Source organism: Salvelinus fontinalis, chromosome 6 (genome assembly GCF_029448725.1).
Source record: "Salvelinus fontinalis isolate EN_2023a chromosome 6, ASM2944872v1, whole genome shotgun sequence".
Taxonomy (NCBI): domain Eukaryota; kingdom Metazoa; phylum Chordata; class Actinopteri; order Salmoniformes; family Salmonidae; genus Salvelinus; species Salvelinus fontinalis.
The window spans coordinates 40779567-40792119 of NC_074670.1; the positions used below are offsets into that span (position 1 = coordinate 40779567).

The 12553-nt window shown below is 43.4% G+C and overlaps 1 pseudogene; it reads right to left on the reverse strand.

The window, feature by feature from the left end:
* Window positions 1–2278: 2278 nt before the first annotated feature.
* LOC129858615 (UV-stimulated scaffold protein A-like) overlaps window positions 2279–12553 on the reverse strand; it is a 35776-nt pseudogene continuing 25501 nt past the window's right edge.

Consider the following 12553-nt stretch of genomic DNA (forward strand, 5'->3'; position numbering starts at 1 on the left):
CTTGTAGGCTATTGTCTATATTTTGTCTCAATATATTTCATAATGTGTAACCTAACATGTGCGCGATGATGTGCCAAATCGGGGATTTACTGCATTTTTATTGGATACGCATTAGAATAAGCCTTCTCAATATTTGCAACCATAGGTGGTAATATCTCTGTAGGATCAGATCCGTCTTCAGTATTGTGAAATAATTACAATGTTAAGGACATATCTGATCCATTAGCAACGTTCTCTTTCTTTCTTTCTTTCTTTCTTTCTTTTCTAACTTTCAATCATATCAGTATTGACACATGCTCCAACAATGTACTTAGCGACCTTTCTCTCCAAAAGTGGCTCCCGGAATTAGGCCTATAACTAAAGCGGACATTGCCATTGGCTGCACAGAGATCCATTATGATAAATCCCAACAGTGGAATTTGAGAAGCACACCTTGATTAGGCGGATGACAATTCTCATTGTTTTGTTGAATGATTTTTAATTTCAACCTCGTTATTTCTAATTGTTTCATGACAATGAGCACAAGATCAGCTGCTCACCAATTTGACAGATCCAACAAAGTACCTCCTCCAACACCGCCAAAACATCAGCAATATGTAGGTGTCGGCTATTTTTTATTTCACCTTTATTTAACCAGGTAAGCTAGTTGAGAACAAGTTCTCATTTACAACTGCGACCTGGCCAAGATAAAGCAAAGCAGTGCGACACAAACAACAACACAGAGTTACACATGGAATAAACAAGCATACAGTCAATAACACAATAGAAAAAAAAGAAAGTCCATATACAGTGTGGCCTGAGGAGGTAAGGCAATAAATAGGCCATAGTAGCGAAGTAATTACAGTTTATCAAATTAACACCGGAGTGATAGATGAGCAGATGATGATGTGCGAGTAGAAATAGTCGTGTGCAAAAGAGTAGAAAAGTAAATAAAAACAATATGGGGATGAGGTAGGTAGATTGGGTGGGCTATTTACAGATGGGCTATGTACAGCTGCAGCGATCGGTTAGCTGCTCAGATAGCTGATGTTTAAAGTTAGTGAGGGAAATATAAGTCTCCAGCTTCAGCGATTTTTGCAATTCGTTCCTTTATGCTTGATCTGATTGAATCTAGGTCTTACTTTCTTTTGAATGGTCTCATAAAGGCAATAGTGTAATTGTTATGTTGAATAGTAGGCCTATTGCAAGATATAATTTTATAATAACATGACAATTAACTGATAGAAGTAGGCCTACATGGTGAACTAGGCATAAACTTGATTTGGGTAACAAAACATCAAAAATAGTTCAACTAAATGTATACATTTTGGGGATTTTATGATCCTTAGGCTAAATACGACCATTTTAACAAAACATTTGACTCTCAAGCAGCCACTGTCCTGTCGTAAAAATATATGTAATTCCAGAAGCAAATTGAATCCCTGGGCTACTCTTTCACTGACATCTACTTGATTGCAAGCGCTGCATCTACTTGAATCTTCAGGCGCTGTTGTTGAGCTGTGTTTTGGTTCATTGTGTTTCTAGGCACCAATTGGGCAGGTCGTGTGGGAGCAAATGTTATGAAAAAGTAAATGTTGCACCAGGGTAGGCTACTGTCTACTGGTCATTGGGAGCACATTAAACTAATTGCTTGCACATAAGCTGTCATGTTCTTTAATATTGAAACCTCATTAAACATTCCCGGCATAATAGTTTCCTTCATTCATTTCACTGTGTCAGCAGCTGAAATATTATTCGATGAGCATACTCCCCAACTTGAGTATTTTTTGTTCCTATTAGGGCCTATGTCAAATCGAATTTGCTTGCATTGTTGTTTACATGATTTCTAAAAATCTATCCCCAAAAATAAATAAGCCAAGATGTACTAAGCCAACACAACAAGAACACTCACTAATTATCAACATATGTGGGGCGACAGGTAGGCAAGTGGTTAGAGCGTTGGGCCACTAACCGAAAGGTTGTTGATATCGAATCCCCGAGCTGACAAGGTACAAATCTGTCGTTCTGCAACAGAACAAGGCAGTTGTTCCCCGGAAGTTCGTCATTGATTTTTTTTTTTTAATCTTAAGACATGCATAGTTAAATATAATAAATAATATGTATTATCTACACAATATCAGATGAAATAAGCATTATTTAAAATGTTAAAAAAATAATGATACAGTGTTTATTATGAAACATGCTGCACAGGGCAGCTATTGGCAACCTATGTAGGTGTAGGCAACATTTGTAAAAGCTGCCGGTCATCCACAAGTGGTAACTTCTGTTACCACTTCCACATCGAAAATTAAGCACTGGTTGTTTATGATAATTACAAAAGAGATATTGAAAAATTGAGTTGCAGTGTACAAAGCAGTAAAAAGAGTTCTGAGAGTTATGGCATTGAAAATCACAACGATACATCAAGTGTAAATATATGATAAAGACTGGCATCACATTCATGTTACACATAAATCAATAAATAACTTTATTTGACAAATGATATTATAAAAACGAATCAAAACGGTTTGGATGTCTTTTACAAATCAGAAAGCATGCAATTCAACAACGTATTATTACATGTACATTAAATGGCCGATAAGTCTTTGTGTGTGAATCTTGAAAAATGTTCCTGAGTTATTTCCACCAGTAGAGACAGTATCTGTAGATGAGCATGATATTTCTGGCACAAAATCAACCGGTCTCCTTAACTTTCTGTTAATTCAGTGCATAGCCCAATTAAATTGGTTTGCAAACTTTGCATGTTTCAATTTTTGTCGATTTGTTATATGACGTCTGTCACTCGTCTCATGGAGCTCCTGAAAAATGAAGTATGAAAGGTTTAGAACTACAGATCTTTATTAATGGTTATGTTTCATAATACAACACTGTTTTTCCAACAGTAAGTGTCTAGGTGGGTTTTGAATAATAATGACTCCTCTCAAATGCACATGGGAATTCTACACTATACAGTACATGCACAAGTAAAGAGTTACGCATGGGATGATTAATCCAAGTGCAATAAGGTTACAGTATATATTTTAAATAATACATTTATCGCAACGTCAATACACTAACGACTAGTGACTGAATGTAAGGCCATGTATCCATTGTGTTGGGGATGAATTGTACTCCCTGCACCTCAACTGAGCTACACAGAAAGAACGGCCACTTGTTTCTGAGTGAGTAGCCTACTTACAGGTTGAAAACCTTCCTCTCTAGTCTGGAGCGTAAAGTGATGGCACTCTTCTTGAGACCATTGAAGTTGGGGTATTTCTTCTTGCCCTTCCCTTTCCCTTTCTTGCCCTTCCCGGGTCTTCTCCAGTGGCAAGCTCTATGTCCCTCATCACCTCACGGTCCCGCCAGTCTAAACAAACAAACAAATTAACCATAACTAGACTCATGGCTCTATTCAATCAGTATTACAGTAGTCAGCATTACTGCGTTATTGAAATGTAAAGGCAATGGCTCCAGCGATAGCGGAAGACTGCATTCACGGTAAAGGCTGTATATATCGTATCAAATGGAAATTACCTTCACATTTCTAGCATGCAATCTATAACAACTAAGATCCTTTGAACGCGTAATTTCGGATAGCCATGCTACCTTCGCCCTCATGTTGGTGCTAGCAAGCAGGCTAGGTAGTACTAGCTGGTATCAACAGGCAATACAGTAGGGGTTGGAAACTACAGTGAGCTTCGATTGGCCAATAGCAACGCGACGTCACGTAGGGCACAACAAATTTTCAGCATTCGCCAACTTTGGTCCCGCCCTGTTCACACTCCCTGACAATATTTACAAAGCCCAACGGTCGACTCTCACTTCGCTTCTCGTCATTAAAAATTTATGGGGCTCAGATGTTTCATCGCCCCGCCCCAACGCGCTAAATGGATTTCTGGTGTAAGGCTTCAGAGATACATATTGAATGGAGACCCTAAACTTGATCGTGTGTAGTCTGCAGACATCCAATCACATACTGTAGACACAGAGGCCTAAAGATGACATAAACATCAATTTACTCAAACACTTGGATGGACCAGAGGATGAGAATGTCGAAACATTCAAAGACAGGACACATTAAAATACAGAGCTGCATGTAGCTTAGTGGTTAGAGTGTGGGCCAGTAACTGAAAGATTGCTAGTTCAAATATCCTTTGAGCAAGGCACTTAACCCTAATTTTCTCCAGGGGTGTCGTACTACTATAGCTGACCCTGTAAAACAACACATTTCATTGCACCTATCCAGTGTATGTGACAATGAAACACATGCAGTACCAGTCAAAAGTTTGGACACATTGGGGCAGCAGGTAGCCTAGTGGTTAGAGCATTGGACTAGTAACCGAAAGGTTGCAAGATCAAAATCCCTGATCTGACAAGGTAAAAATCTATTGTTCTGCACCTGAACAAGACAGTAAACCCACTGTTCCTAGGCTGTCATTGAAAATAAGAATGTGTTCTTAACTGACCATCCTTTGCCTTGATGACAGCTTTGCACATTCTTGGTATTCTCTCAACCAGCTTCATGAAGTAGTAACTTGGAATGTTTTTCTAACAGTCTTGAAGGAGTTCCCACATATGCTGAGCACTTGTTGGCTGCTTTTCCTTTACTTTGCGGTACAATTCATCCCAAACCATCTCAAATGGGTTGAGTTCAGGTGATTGTGGAGGCCAGGTCATCTGATGCAGCACTCCATCACTCTCCTTCTTGGTCAAAAGCCCTGGAATTGTGTTGGGTCATTGTCCTATTGAAAAACAAATGATAGTCCACTAAGCACAAACCAGATGGGATGGCATATCGCTGCAGAATGCTGTGGTAGCCATGCTGGTTAAGTGTGTCTTGAATTCTAAATACATCATAGACAGCGTCACCAGCGAAGCACCCCCACACCATCACAACTTCTCATCCATGCTTCACCTACTCTGCATCTCACAAAGACACGGAGGTTGGAACCAAAAATCTCATATTTGGACTCATCAGACCAAAGGACAGATTTCCACCGGTGTAATGTCCATAGCGTGTGTTTCTTAGCCCAAAAAATTATCTTCTTCTTATTGGTGTTTTTTAGCAGTGGTTTCTTTTCAGCAATTTGACCATGAAGGCCTGATTCAAGCAGTCTCCTCTGAACAGTTGATGTTGATATGTGTGTGTTACTTGAACTCTGTGAAGCATTTAAAACCTGTTTGGGATAGGGGGCAGCATTTTCACTTTTGCATGAAATGCGTGCCCAGAGTGAACTGCCTCCTACTCTGTCCCAGATGCTAATATATACATATCATTATTAGTATTGGATAGAAAACACTCTGAAGTTTCTAAAACTGTTTGAATGATGTCTGTGAGTATAACAGAACTCATATGGCAGGCGAAAACCTGAGAAAAATCCAACCAGGAAGTGGGAAATCTGAGGTTTGTAGTTTTTCAAAGCTTGTCCTACCGAATACACAGTGTCTATGGGGTTAAGTTGCACTTCCTAAGGCTTCCACTGGATGTGAACCGTCTTTAGAAACTTGTTTCAGGCTTCTGCTATAAAGAAGGGGGGAATGGGAGCTGAATGAGTCATGGGTCTGGCAGAGTGTCTCGGGCTCGTGACGCGCGCTCCCTACAGAGTTAGCTCTCGTTCCAGTCCTTTGCTACAGACAATGGAATTGTTCAGTTGGAACATTATTGATGATTTATGTTAAAAACATCCTTAAGATTGATTCCATACATCATTTTTGATATGTTTCTACGACCTGTAACGGAACTTTTCGAGTTTTTGTCTGGACCTAGTGCTCAAGAAGATGGATTACTGGGCTGAACACGCTAACAACTAGTGGCTATTTGGACATAAATGATGGACTTTATGGAACAAATCAGTCATTTATTGTCTAACTGCGATTCCTGGGAGTGCATTCTGAAGAAGATCATCAAAGGTAAGTGAAAATTTATAATGTTATTTCTAACTTCTGTTGACTCCAACATGGCAGAAATTTCTTTGGCTGGATTTGGCTGGATTGGGCTCTGAGCGCCGTACTCAGATGATGCTTTTTCCGTAAAGTTTTTTTGAAATCTGACACAGCGGTTGCATTAAGGAGAAGTCTATCTTTATTTCTGTGAATAACACTTGTATCTTTTATCGATGTTTATTATGAGTATTTCTGGGATTCCTGTGGCTATCTACAAGATCACCGGATGTTTTGGAATCAAAACATTACGGCACGTAACGCGCCAATGTAAACTGAGATTTTTGGATATAAATATGCACATTATCGAACAAAACATACATGTATTGTGTAACATGATTCCCATGAGTGTCATCTCATGAAGATCATCAAAGGTTAGTGATTCATTTTATCTCTATTTCTGCTTTTTGTGACTCCTATCTTTTGCTGGAAAAATGGCTGTGTGTTTTTTTGACTTGGCTCTGAACTAACATATGTTGTTGTGCTTTCGCTGTAAAGCCTTTTTGAAATCGGACACGATGGGTAGATTAACAAGATGTTTATCTTTCATTTGCTGTATTGGACTTGTTAATGTGTGAAAGTTACCTATTTCGAAAAAATATTTTTGAATTTCCCGCGCTGCCTTTTCAGCGGAATGTTGTCGAGCGGTTCCGCTAGCCGAACGCCTGCGCTAGAAAGGTTCATTGAGCTGCAATCTGAGGTGCAGTTAATTGCCAATTTCTGAGACTGGTAATTCTAATGAACTTATCCTCTGCAACAGAGGTAAGTCTGGGACTCTGGGTGTTGGTAAGGCCAGATGGCATGACTAGATTTATTCGTAGTGGCTCGAAGGCCGAGGCGATGAGTGGTAGTGGGTAGCGGTTCTTCACCGTGATATCATTGAAGCCCCGGTCGTTGATGCACAGGCGGTGGGTTTTGTCCTTCTTCTCCAAAAAGAAGAACCCTGCGCCAGCGGGGGAGACAGAAGGACGGATACACCCTGCAGCTAGAGAGTCCACGATGTAGGTCTCCATAGCCTTGGTCTCCTGACCCGACAGAGAGTACAGTAGTCGCCGGGGTGGTGCCTGGAGGAAGGTCGATCCTGCAGTCATGGGGTCGCCTCGAGTCCTCTCGGCAACGGAGACGTCGGGGACTCCCGGGATGCCTTGGAGGCGAGGTGGAATCCTTGGGCAGGCTAGTGGAATTGGACCCCCTCTCCTTCCTGCATTCCCGTAGACGACCATCAATCCGGATGGTCAAGGCAACGAGCGAGTCGAGATCTGTCAGTAGTTCCCAGGCTGCTAGTTCGTCATTATCCTCCTCCTCTGAGACTCTCCAGCGAAGCGTTCCGGGGGAGGTAAGCGGGGCTCTTGGGAAACCGGGGAGGCCGCGCTGCTAACAGCTGGGTTATTGAGTGGGTGGGAGGTTACTGTCGTGGTAGAATGCCTGACAGACAACCCGCGGAATTGCTCCAGCAAAGTGTTCAACGCACGGTCATGGCATTCTGCCAAGGTCTGGAACCCTTCCATAAGACCACGAAGCAACTTCTCGTGCCTTCCAAAGGTGGCTCTTGGGAGGAGACAGCGTTGTGGAGCTGGTCCGAGTTTGCTGGGTCCGTCAGGGCCAGTTCGTACTGTCAAAGCTTAGGAGAAGACCCAGATGCAGACAGTTTCGAAGTAACAAAAGTTTATTACAAAAACAGAGGGGCAGGCAGAGGTTAGTAGTCCAGAGCAGAGTCCGCAAGGTACAGAATGGCAGGCAGGCTCAGGGTCAGGGAAGGTAGAATGGTCAAAAACCGGGAAAGCTAGAAACAGGAACTAGAGACAGAAAGGAGCACGGGGAAAAACGCTGGTTCGCTTGAAGAAACAAAACGAGCTGGCAACAGACAGAAGACACAGGTATAAATACACAGGGGGTAATGAGGAAGATGGGCGACACCTGGAGGGGGGTGGAGACAAGCACAAAGACAGGTGAAACAGATCAGGGTGTGACAAGTTTAGCTGTTCAGCAGTCTTGTGGGGGTAGAAGCTGTTAAAGAGCCTTTTGGTCCTAGACTTGATGCTGCGGTACTGCTTGCCATGCGGTAGCAGAGAGAACAGTTTATGACTTAGATGATTGAGTCTTTGACAATTTTTGGGGCCTTCCTCTGACAATCAATCAATCAATAAAATGTATTTATAAAGCTCTTTTTACATCAGACGATGTCACAAAGTGCTATACAGAAACCCAGCCTAAAACCCCAAACAGCAAGCAATGCAGATGTAGAAGCACGGTGGCTAGGAAAAACTCCTTAGAAAGGCAGGAACCTAGGAAGAAACCTGGAGAGGAACCAGGTTCTGAGGGGTTGGCCAGTCCTCTTCTGGCTGTGCCGGGTTGAGATTATAACAGTACATGGTCAAGATGTTCAAACGTTCATAGATGACCAGCAGGGTCAAATATTAATAATAATCACAGTGGTTGTAGAGGGTGCAACAGGTCACTATCTCAGGAGTAAACGCCGGTTGGCTTTTCATAGCCAAACTTTCAGAGTTAGAGACAGCGGGTGCAGTAGAGAGAGAAAGTTGAAAACAGCAGGTCCGGGACAAGGTAGCACGTACGGTGAACAGGTCAGGGTTCCATAGCCACAGGCAAAACAGTTGAAACTGGAGCAGCAGCACGACCAGGTGGACTGGGGACAGCAAGGAGTCATCAGGTCAGGTAGTCCTGAGGCATGGTCCCAGGATTCATGTCCTCCGGGAGGGGAGGGAGGGACATGGAGAGAGAAAGAATTAGAGGGAGCATACTTAAATTCACACAGGACACCGGATAAGACAGGAGAAATACTCCAGACACAACAGACTGACCCTAGCCCCACAACACATAAACTATTGCAGCATAAATACTGGAGGCTGAGACAGGAGGGGTCGGAAGACACTGTGGCACCGTCGAACGATACCCCCAGACAGGGCCAAACAGGCAGGATATAACCCCACCCACTTTGCCAAAGCACAGCCCCCATACCACTAGAGGAATATCATCAAACCACCAACTTACTACCCTGAGACAAGGCTGAGTATAGCCCACAAAGATCTCCCCCACGGTACGAAGCCAAGGAGGGGCCCAAACCCAGACAGGAAGATCACATCAGTGACTCAACCCATTCAAGTGACACACCCCTCCTAGGGACAGCATGGAAGAGCACCAGTAAGCCAGTGATTCAGCCCCCATAATAGGGTTAGAGGCAGAGAATCCCGGTGAAGAGAGGGGAACCGGCCAGGCAGAGACAGCAAGGGCGGTTCGTTGCGCCAGTGCCTTTCCATTCACCTTCACACCCCTGGGCCAGACTACACTCAATCATAGGATCTACTGAATAGATGAGTCTTCAATAAAGACTTAAAGGTCGAGACCGAGTCTGCGTCTCTCACATGGATAGGCAGACCATTCCCTGCCTCCAGCTGTTTGCTTAGACATTATAGGGACAATAAGGAGGCCTGCATCTTGTGACCGTACAGTACGTGTAGGTTTGTATGGCAGGACCAAATCGGAGAGATAGGTAGGAGCAAGCCCATGTAATGCTTTGTAGGTAAAACCTTGAAATCAGCCCTAGCCTTTACAGGAAGCCAGTGTAGAGAGGCTAGCACTTGAGTAATATGATACATTTTTGGGGTTCTAGTCAAGATTCCAGGACCGCCTATTATATAGGTCCTGGATGTCAGGATGCTTGGCCCCAGTGTACTGGGCCGTACACACTACCCTCTGTAGCGCCTTCCGGTCAGATGTCGAGCAGTTGCCATACCAGGCGGTAATACAACCGGTCAGGATGCTCTCGATGCAGCAGCTGTAGAACCTTTTGAGGATCTGAGGACCCATTCCAAATCTTTTTAGTCTCCTGAGGGGGAAAAGGTTTTGTCGTACCCTCTTCACAACTGTCTTGGTGTTTGAACCATGATAGTTTGTTGGTGATGTGGACACCAAGGTACTAAACCTGCTCCACTTCAGTCCTGTCGATGTTAATGGGGTCCTGTACGTTCCTCCTTTTCCTGTAGTCCACAATCAGCTCCTTTGTCTTGCTCTCATTGAGAAAGAGGTTGTTGTCCTGGGACCACACAGCCAAGTCTCTGATCTCCTGCCTATTGGCTGTCTCATCGTTGTCAGTGATCAGGCCTACCACTGTTGTGTCGTCAGAAAACTTAATGATGGTGTTGGAGTCGTGCTTGGCCACGCACTCATGGGTGAACAGGGAGGACAGGAGGGGACTAAGCACGCTTGAGGGGCCCCCTTTTTGAGTATCAGCTTGGCAGATGTGTTGTTGCCTACCATTACATCCCGAGGGCGGCCAATCAGGAAGTCCAGGATCCAGTTGCTGAGGGAGGTGTTTAGTCCCAGGGTCCTTAGCTTAGTGATGATCTTCGTGCGCACTATGGTGTTGAACATTGAGCTGTAGTCAATGAACAGTATTCTCACACTTTTCTCCAGGTGGGAAAGGGCAGCATGGAGTGCGAGATTGCGTCATCTGTGGATCTGTTGGGGCGGTATGCGAATTTGAGTGGGTCTAGGGTTTCTGGCATGATGGTGTTGATGTGAGCCATGACCAGCCTTCCAAAGCATGCCATGGCTACCGACGTGAGTGCTACAGTTACCTTTCGCTATCTTGGGCACAGGGAATATGGTGGTCTGTTTGAAACATGTAGGTATTACAGACTTGGCCAGGGAGAGGTTGAAAATGTCAATGAAGACAATTGCCAGTTGGTCCGCGCATGTTTTGAGTACAGGTCCTGGTAATCAGTCTGGCCTCGCTGCTTTGTGAATGTCTTGCTAACATCGGCTACGGAGAGCGTGATCACACAGTTGTCCGGAACAGCTATGGATCTCATGCATGCTTCAATGTTACTTGCCTCAAAGCGAGCATAAAAGGCATTTAGCTCATCTCGTAGGCTCGCGTCACTAGGCAGCTCGGGGTTGGATTTCCCTTTGTAGTCTGTAATAGTTTTCAAGCCCTGCCACATTCGACGAGCATCAGAGCCGGTGTAGTAGGATTCAATCTTAGTCCTGTATTGACACTTTGCATTTTTGATGGTTCGTCTAAAGGCATAGCGGGATTTCTTATGTGTCCCACTCCTCGAAAGCGGAAGCTTTAGCCTTTAGCTCGGTGCGGCTGTTGCCTGGGATCCATGGCTTCTGGTTGGGAAATGTACGCACGGTCACTGTGGGGGCGAGGTCGCCGATGCACTTATTGATGAAGCCGGTGACTAAGGTGGCATACTCCTCAATGACATTAGATTCATTCCAGAACATATTCCAGCCCGTGCTAGCAAAACAGTCCTGTCATCTGACCACTTCTGTATTGAGCGAGTCATTGGTACTTCCTGCTTGTAAGCAGATTATGATCAGATTTGCCAAATGGAGGGCGAGGGAGAGCATCCAGAGGTGGTCTAGAGTTTTTTACTCTGGTTACACATGACATAAAATGGATTTAAGTTTGCCTGCATTAAAGTCCCCGGTCACTAGGAGCGCCATTTCTGGATGAGCATTTTCTTGTTTGCTTATGGCCTTAAACAGCTCATTCTTAGTGCCAGCATCGTTTTTTTGTGGTAAATAGATGGCTACAAATAACATTGATGGCTACGAATAACCCTCTTGGTTGATAGTGTGGTCTACATCTTATTATGAGGCATTCTACCTCAGCCGAGCAGTACCTCAAGACTTCTATGGCTAGCGGGACACCTGTCGACAACATCCGGTGAAATTGGAGGGCGCGCAATTCAAATTAATAATTATAATATTAAACATTTATGAACATACAAGTATCTTACATCGTTTAACTTCTCTGGGATAGGTGGGACGGTGACGTCCCACTTGGCCAAAATCCAGAAAAAATGTAGCGCGCCAAATTCAAATATATTACTATAAAAAAATGAAATCACACATGAAAGACACCAAATTAAAGCTATTCATGTTGTGAATCCATCCAACATGTCTGATTTCAAAAAGGATTTACAGGGAAAGCACACCAAACAATTATGTTAGCTCAGTACATAGCCACAGAAAAATACAGCCATTTTCCCAGCAAAAGATAGTAGTCACAAAAAGCAGAAATAGAGATAAAAACAATCACTAACCTTTGATGATCTTCATCAGATGACACTCATAGGACATCATGTTACACAATACATTTATGTTTTGTTCGATAATGTGCATATTTACATCCACAAATCTCGGTTTACATTGGCGCCATGTTCAGAAATGCCTCCAAAATATCCGGAGTAATTGCAGAGAGCCACGTCAAATAACAGAAATACTCATCATAAACTTTGATGAAAGATACATGTTTTACACAGAATTAAAGATGCACTTGTTCTTAATGCAACCGCTGTGTCAGATTTAAAAAAAAAACTTTACGTAAAAAGCACACCGTGCAATAATCTGAGACGGCGCTCAGATTTATCAACATTTCTCCGCCATGTTGGAGTCAACAGAAATACGAAATTACATCATAAATATTCCCTTACATTTGATTATCTTCATCAGAATGCACTGCCAGGAATCCTAGTTCCACAATAAATCGTTGTTTTGTTCGATAATGTCCATTACTTATGTCCAATTAGCTACTTTTTCTAGCATGTGTAGTACACGTGTCCAAATGCTTGCGCAGATGCAGGCAAACGTCGGACGAAAA